The sequence below is a fragment of the Panthera leo genome, chromosome D3, assembly GCF_018350215.1.
Source record: "Panthera leo isolate Ple1 chromosome D3, P.leo_Ple1_pat1.1, whole genome shotgun sequence".
In the NCBI taxonomy this organism is placed as follows: Eukaryota; Metazoa; Chordata; class Mammalia; order Carnivora; family Felidae; genus Panthera; species Panthera leo.
The window spans coordinates 10,561,744-10,568,617 of NC_056690.1; the positions used below are offsets into that span (position 1 = coordinate 10,561,744).

Genomic DNA, 6,874 nt, shown 5'->3' on the forward strand with positions numbered 1-6,874 from the left:
GGAGCTAACTCTGTCACCTGTCCAGTATCCGGCATTGGACCCTGAAATGCGCCTGGGGCTGTGGCCACAGACCTCAAACTTTCCGAATGGCTTGGCCACTTCCTGTTGTTGTGAGAAGCTTTGACTTGAAACTGGCATAGGGTTTGGGGTCCCCCAGGGCAGCTCCTATCAAGGGGCCAGCGGGTGACGGTGGCCGAGAGGAGTGTGGGACCTACTGGTGGCTACCCAGCTAGGAGAGGGGAGCGTGGGTCATGAGCACCCAAGCCTGGGCTGTCATGTGGAAGGGGCTCACCTTTCTCACGGGCTGTTGTGAGAGGTAATCAAGAGGCGGTGGAGGGCACCTGGCATCATTCCTGGCACATAGTAGGTGCTTGAGAAATGGTTAGCCTCCTCCCCTTCCCCTTTCCTCTAAGCCCATGATCATCTCCTTGCTCACTGTCTACATGGTCTAGCACCCATGGGGTGCATGCCACAGCCATCAGCGGGAAGAAATGCTGAGCTCAGGAGGTAAGAGCAGAGGTGTTAGCATCCAGCCAAGCCAACCCGGGACTGCGTCCTGGCACCTACACTTCTGAGCTGGGTGTTCTTGGTGGGTTACCCTTTGGGGGCCTTAGTTTCCTCATCTGTAAAGTGGGGATAATAATGGCACCCACCTGATAGCCTGGGTGTGAGGACTGGATGGAAAAAACATCAGGTGTTTAGCACAGCCTGGCATACAGCAAGGGCTCAGTAAGTGCCCATGGGACCTCCTGACCCCCTGCTGTGCCTGACATTGAGCCCCACTGGGTGGCTGAGTTCTGAGGCTGGATCTTGAGGATGTGGCCCGTGGAACACGAGGCCCCACCCCGAATTCCAGGGAGGGATGGAACAGCCACACTTGCGGGCGGCTGCAGGTTGCTGAGCAGGGGGAATCTGGAAGTTTGCATCTCAGCGGAGAAAATCTGATAAGAGAAGTCCCAAGGTCAGGTTCTTGGACCCTGATGGGCCCTACCGCCCAGAACTGGCTGAGTCCCCCCCCCCCCCGCCCCCCACTGCATCCGAAAGGCTGAGCCTGGGGCCCAGGGAGAGCTCATAAACACAGCAGAGAGAGCTTCTCATGTCAGAGGAGGGACCGGGCCTGGGCACTGGTGACCGCTCCTGAGGGCTGGCTGTGCCCATGGCTTTCCGACTCCTTGTTCAGCCATGCCACATTGGGAACTTGAGATCGTCCACGGTGGGAGAATTTATACCATGCAGGTTGGCAAATGCTACAATGGGGGGGGCGGGGGGAGGGGTCAGTTTAACAACACACCGCTCCCGAACTCAACACTCTTAAGATTTCAGTCACGTCCCCTCACCCCACCCCACACTGCCCCTGCCCTGTCTGTTCCTTCCACCAGGAAAGCCCTTCCACTCCCTTTTCTACCTGTTTCCTTGTTTATGTCCTACTGATTCAACTGAATCAAGATTAAGGGGGGTGGGGGGTGCGGTGAACAAAGGATAGACAATGTCATGTCAATGTCATAGACTACTACAAAGCTGTTAAAACGGATGTTCTCAAAGACGGGAAAAAGGCTGAAAAAGAAAACGTAGGTAATGGGGACAACACAGTAAACATGACCATCTATACAGCATGATTCTGATGCCACAAAATATTATATATATATATATATATATATATATATATATATATATATATAATATTCTTTTTACTCCACGGATCCGTATCGAGTGCCTGCCGTGTCCCAGGCAGTGGGGATACAGTGAGGTATAAAACAGCCCAGCCCTGCTCTCCTGGGGCTCTCGGTGGAGTGGGGAACTGACAAAAGTAGCAGGCGGCTAACGAAATCACTCCTGGGAGGAGGTAGGAAGTGGTCCGCAGATGTTTATCAGGCATCGGAGGGGGGCAGGAGCTCCAGGGCTTTCCTAGACATGATGACATGCGCTGCTTTCATAATCAGAAAAATAATGCGTGCGCCCTCCAGTTTCTGAAGGCACTGCTGGCCTTTGTGGCTGGCGCACGGCCTCCGGGTAGCCCTGGAAGACAGCTGGGAAGACAGCCACGACCACCCCCCTCCACTCCCCTCACCCCTGCCTGTTGGCACCGTTCGGTGACCTTGGTCTCTTGTTCGCTTGTTTGGTGGTATTTTACACACTCGTCTTATCTCTTAAATGTCAGGGACAATGTCTGATTCATGCCGCGCCTCCCACACCGCGTGGCACATTAAGAAAGACTCAGAACGCACTCGCTGGGTTAAACAGAATTCTGTTCCCCTCCAGGGCTGGAATCTGGCCTCTCTCGTCGTGATAATAGTCATATTATTTTTTTACTTCCTTTCTCCCCGCGGCGCCCAGGGTGGCAGCTTAATCAGTGCTGACTTACCCCCTCTCCGCTACACCTCCGCCCCCAAACCGGGGACAGACCCCTCCTCTGGCTCCACAGACCTGTCTGCCCCTCCAGACCTCAGTTTCCCCTCCTGGAAGTGACACCATCCCTTCTGAGGCCAAGGCTGGGGGCAAGGCGGACAAACCCGGGCCCAGGTTGGGGGTGAGGAGTGCGTTCTTTGTCTCGGGAGCACAAAGCCCCATTTGTGATCGCGGGGCACGATTCTGGGCAGAGAGCCACGTGGGACAGGAGGCAGCGGTGGGAGGAGTGGGCAGGATTCCCAAACCCCTCCTGTGGGCTGGCTGCCGAGGAAGCAGTAGGTCCCCTCCCCCCACAGCCTGAAACACGGTGTCCGGCTGCCAGTCTGACGCCCTGCTTCCTCCTTCCTCGGCCCTTCTCCCTAAGGTGGCCTCCCCACCCCTGCCTTGGAATGGAGAAGTAGGCGGGGGGAGGCCACCCAGGCATGAGATCTGGGCGCGGGGAGAGTGGATATTTCCAGAGCTACGGGTTGTGGCCAAGGGCAAGGCCAGCCTAGAAGTTGTGTCCTGCTGTCACTCAGCAGCCCGACCCAACCCGTCTCCCAGGCCAAGGGGACAGAGAGGTGGGGGGAGGGGGGCTGGGACCTCTGCCTCAGCAGCGTGGCAGGGGAGCCCCAAGAGGACCTGGAAGCAACGCCCCATTTAAAGCAGAAATGCAAAGGCCTGGGGCATGGAGGGGTTTAGCCTGACCCATCCCATCATCCTTGAATTCTGCACACCGACAGACAGACCTTTGTTCTCTTGTAGGAAGAAGCCACATCCTCCTGCCTCGGGGCCTTTGCGCATGCTGTTCTGTCTCCTTGGAATACTTTTCCTTTCTTCTTCTCACCCCTCTTTATCCTTCAGGTCTGGGTTCACATGATACTTTCTCAGAGAGGCTTCCCTCCCTGCTCCTTACACCCTGGGCTTCTTCCCCTAGGCCTTCCAGAGCATAATGACATATTTGCAGTCATTTGAGGCCTCTGACCTCCCCATCAGCCTGTATGTCCCATGTGGGCAGGATTTGCCTTAACCACTGTTGTGTCCTCACACGGTGCCTGCTACAGAGTAAGTGCTCAATAAACATCTGTCCTCCCGCCCCCCCCCCCCCCCCCCCCCCCCGCCCAACACACCCAAACAAACCGCCTCTAAGGGAATAGAGATTAAAAAGGGAAGGACGCCTAGCAGCTTCAAGATGAGGACACGCTCCGAACAGGAAAGGAAGGGAATGGAGCCTGAGGAGGGAGAGATCCAAGACGGGCTCGAGGGTATCTGAAGTGCTGTAGTTGAGAAGGTGGGCTCCACGTCCAGATGGCCGAGTTCAAGTCCTGCCTTGGGCGTGACACGTCGCACGAAGGAAAAAGCAGCAGATCAGACCGTCAACGTTTACAACTGTTCTTTGCGAGAGACCACGTGAAGAGACTGAAAAGACAAGCTACAGCCTGGGAGAAAATACGCAACAGAGGTCTATCTGGCACATCCAGACGTGTATCTAGAATATATATAAAGAAGTTCCCCAAACCCAACGGCTAAAAACAATTCATTAGAACACAGGCGACAGATGCGGAACGGATATTTGGCCGAAGCGGAGACACAGATGGCAAAGAAGTACGCAAAAAGATGTTCCTCATCATTATAGCCAGTAGAGAAGTGCAAGGAGACCACAAGGAGACATCACTGCACCTATCAGAATGGCTAAAACAAAAGTGGCGAGAATAGCGAGGATGAAGAAAAAACAAAACACCGGATCACTCGTGCATTGTCGGTGGGAATATGGTACCGCCACTCTGGAAAAGACTATGGCAGTTTCCTTAACAGTTATGCTCATGGGCATCGATCCCAGAGGAGTGAGAGCTTCCGTTCACGCAAAAACCGGGACGTGAATCCTCACGGCGGCTTTATTCGGGAGAGCCCCAAACTGCCAAGAACCCAAATGTCCTTCTACCTGAATGGTTACACTGTGGCCATCCATCCCGCAGCAGGCTACTCAGCGATCAAAAAGAATAAACGCTGATGCATGTAGCAAGTAGGATGGGTCTCCAGAGAACAAAGCGGAGTGAAAAAGCCAGCCTCAAAGGTTACATACTGTACAATTCCACCTAGGTAACATCCTTGACGTGACAAAACTATGCAGATGGAGAACAGATAAATAGTCTCCAGGGGTTAGGGAGGCAGGAGGGAGGGAAGGGGTCCTGGCTATCAAAAGGCGGCATGAAGGATCCCAGCGAGGAATGTTCTGCAGCTTGACGGTGACCGTCACAGGGGTCCACATGTGATAACTTTGCATAGGACTAAATACACACACGCATGAGTGCATGTAAAACTGGGAGATCTGATTAAGGCTTGTGGATTGTATCGATGCCAATTTCTTGGTTGTGATACTGTGCGGTCAGGTGCAAGATGGAACCATTGGGGGAAACCGGGTGGAGGGATATGGGATCTGTCTGTATTACTTCTTAAAATTTTTTTTCAATTTTTTTATTTATTTAATTTTTTTTATTTTTGAGGGAGGGAGAGAGAGAGAGAGAGAGAGAGACGGAGCGTGAGCTGGGAAGGGGCAGAAAGAGGGAGACACGGAATCCGAAGCACGCTCCAGGCCCTGAGCTGTCAGCACACAGCCCGACGCGGGGCTCGAACTCACAAACCGTGAGATCATGACCTGAGCCGAAGTCGGTCTCTCAACCAACTGAGCCACCCAGGCACCCTCAAATAAATACACTTTAAAAAAAGCAACTTATTTTTTTAAAACTGGTACAGCCACTTTGAAAAAAGTTTGCAGTTTTTCAGTTAGACACATACTTACCATATGAGTCAGCAATCCTGCTCCTACATATTTATACAGAGCAGAATGAAAGCTTATGTTCACACAAAAATCTGTCCATGAATACACAGGCTCTCTATTTGTCATTGCCCAGAACCAGAAATGACCCAGCGGGAGGCTGAATAAACAAACCATGGTATACAATCAAATACTACTCGGCAATGAAGAAGAATGAATTATGGATACACCCATCAACAGGAATGAATTTCAAGTGAACACTTCTGTGTTAAAGAAGCCAGACTCAAAAGGCTACAAAGTATAGAATTCCATATCTGATATTCTGGAAAAGGCAAAACTATCAGGATAGAGAGCAGGTCAGCGGTTGCCAGGGGCTAGGGTGGGGACAAGGGTTAATTATGAAGAAGCATGGGGACTTTTGGGGGTGATGGAAACATTTTGTACCTTGACTGTGGTGGTGATAACCCATGACTTTCTGCATTTGCCAAACCCATAGAACTGTACATGAAAAAAAAAATGAATTTTACATTATGTAAATTATACCTCAATATTTTTAAACCAAGAAAAAAATTAGGTCGTGTAGCTTATAACTTCACGTCAACGTATGCAGAAAGATATATGTGCAATTTAATGCAAAATGATCCAAGAGAAAATGTACATTATTTTAGCTCCTTTCTAAAAATATGCCCTCAGGGGCGCCTGGGTGGCTCAGATGGTTAAACGTCCGACTCCGGCTCAGGTCATGATCCTGCTGTTTGTGAGTTCGAGCCCCGTGTGGGGCTCTGTGCTGACAGCTCGGAGCCTGGAGCCTGCTTCCGATTCTGTGTCCCCCAGTCATGCTCTGTCTCTATCTCAAATATAGATAAACATTTAAATAAACAATAAATAAATAAACAAACAAATAAATAAATAAAAATGTGCTCAGACAAAATGCTTAGGAGTGCATGGTTTTTCCTAACAGTGTTATTCTGCAATGAGAAAATATATTTCTTTACACGAAAAAAATTACTTAAAACAAAAATAAAACGATCGAAAGCACAGACGATGAGATGCTAGCGTGTATTATTTCTGGGTGGAGGACCCATGGGTATCTGCAGTTTTGGTCAGGGCGCTTTTCTCTAATACCGTCCCCCAGGGTGCCGTTTTTAGGAATTAACTTAGACATTGCATAGAAAGCGCTTAGCACAGTGCCTGAACAACAGTAATCGCTCAAGGTATGTCAGCTCCTCCCCATCCCCCAAATCTGGGGCTCCTCCAGCCCGGCCTCCCCTGGGTGGTGCTGATCTCCCTTAACCACACTGGGAGCTCCACGAGACTGGGCCAGGGTAGCCCCATCCCCAGCAAAAGGTGTTGACCCTCGGAGGGATGGAACGTAGTAGGCCCTCGGCACTTTGCCAGGGAGTGAATAGCCCTGCCCAGGACCTGGCAAACAGTGGGTGCCCAATAATTACTCTTTGAACAGACAACTAACCGTTACAACCATGATCGAGGCGTCCCGTCCCATCCCACCCGGCCGGGAAGAGGCTTGACCAGACATGCGGCACCAAATGGGTAAATTTTTGGCTGAAGGACCCACCTCCTCTCCACTGCACCCCAGTTTACATTGGGACTTAAAGCCGTCTCTGGAATAGGCAGAGTCTGCTCTCCGCCCTGCCCGCCTTGGGCGGCCCCCCGCCCTCTCCCCTCCCAGGATGGACTCCTGAGGCCTCAGGC

At 51.6% G+C, this 6,874-nt stretch overlaps 1 long non-coding RNA gene across 1 annotated transcript; it reads right to left on the bottom strand.

Annotated features, from left to right (window-relative positions):
* Positions 1 to 1,697: 1,697 nt before the first annotated feature.
* Positions 1,698 to 6,866, bottom strand: LOC122203385. The gene is made up of 4 exons (XR_006195150.1): positions 6,738 to 6,866; positions 5,606 to 5,659; positions 3,135 to 3,251; positions 1,698 to 1,905 (listed from the first exon to the last, which is right to left on the bottom strand). It is a non-coding gene; the product is annotated as an uncharacterized LOC122203385 (long non-coding RNA).
* Between the last annotated feature and the right edge of the window lie 8 nt (positions 6,867 to 6,874).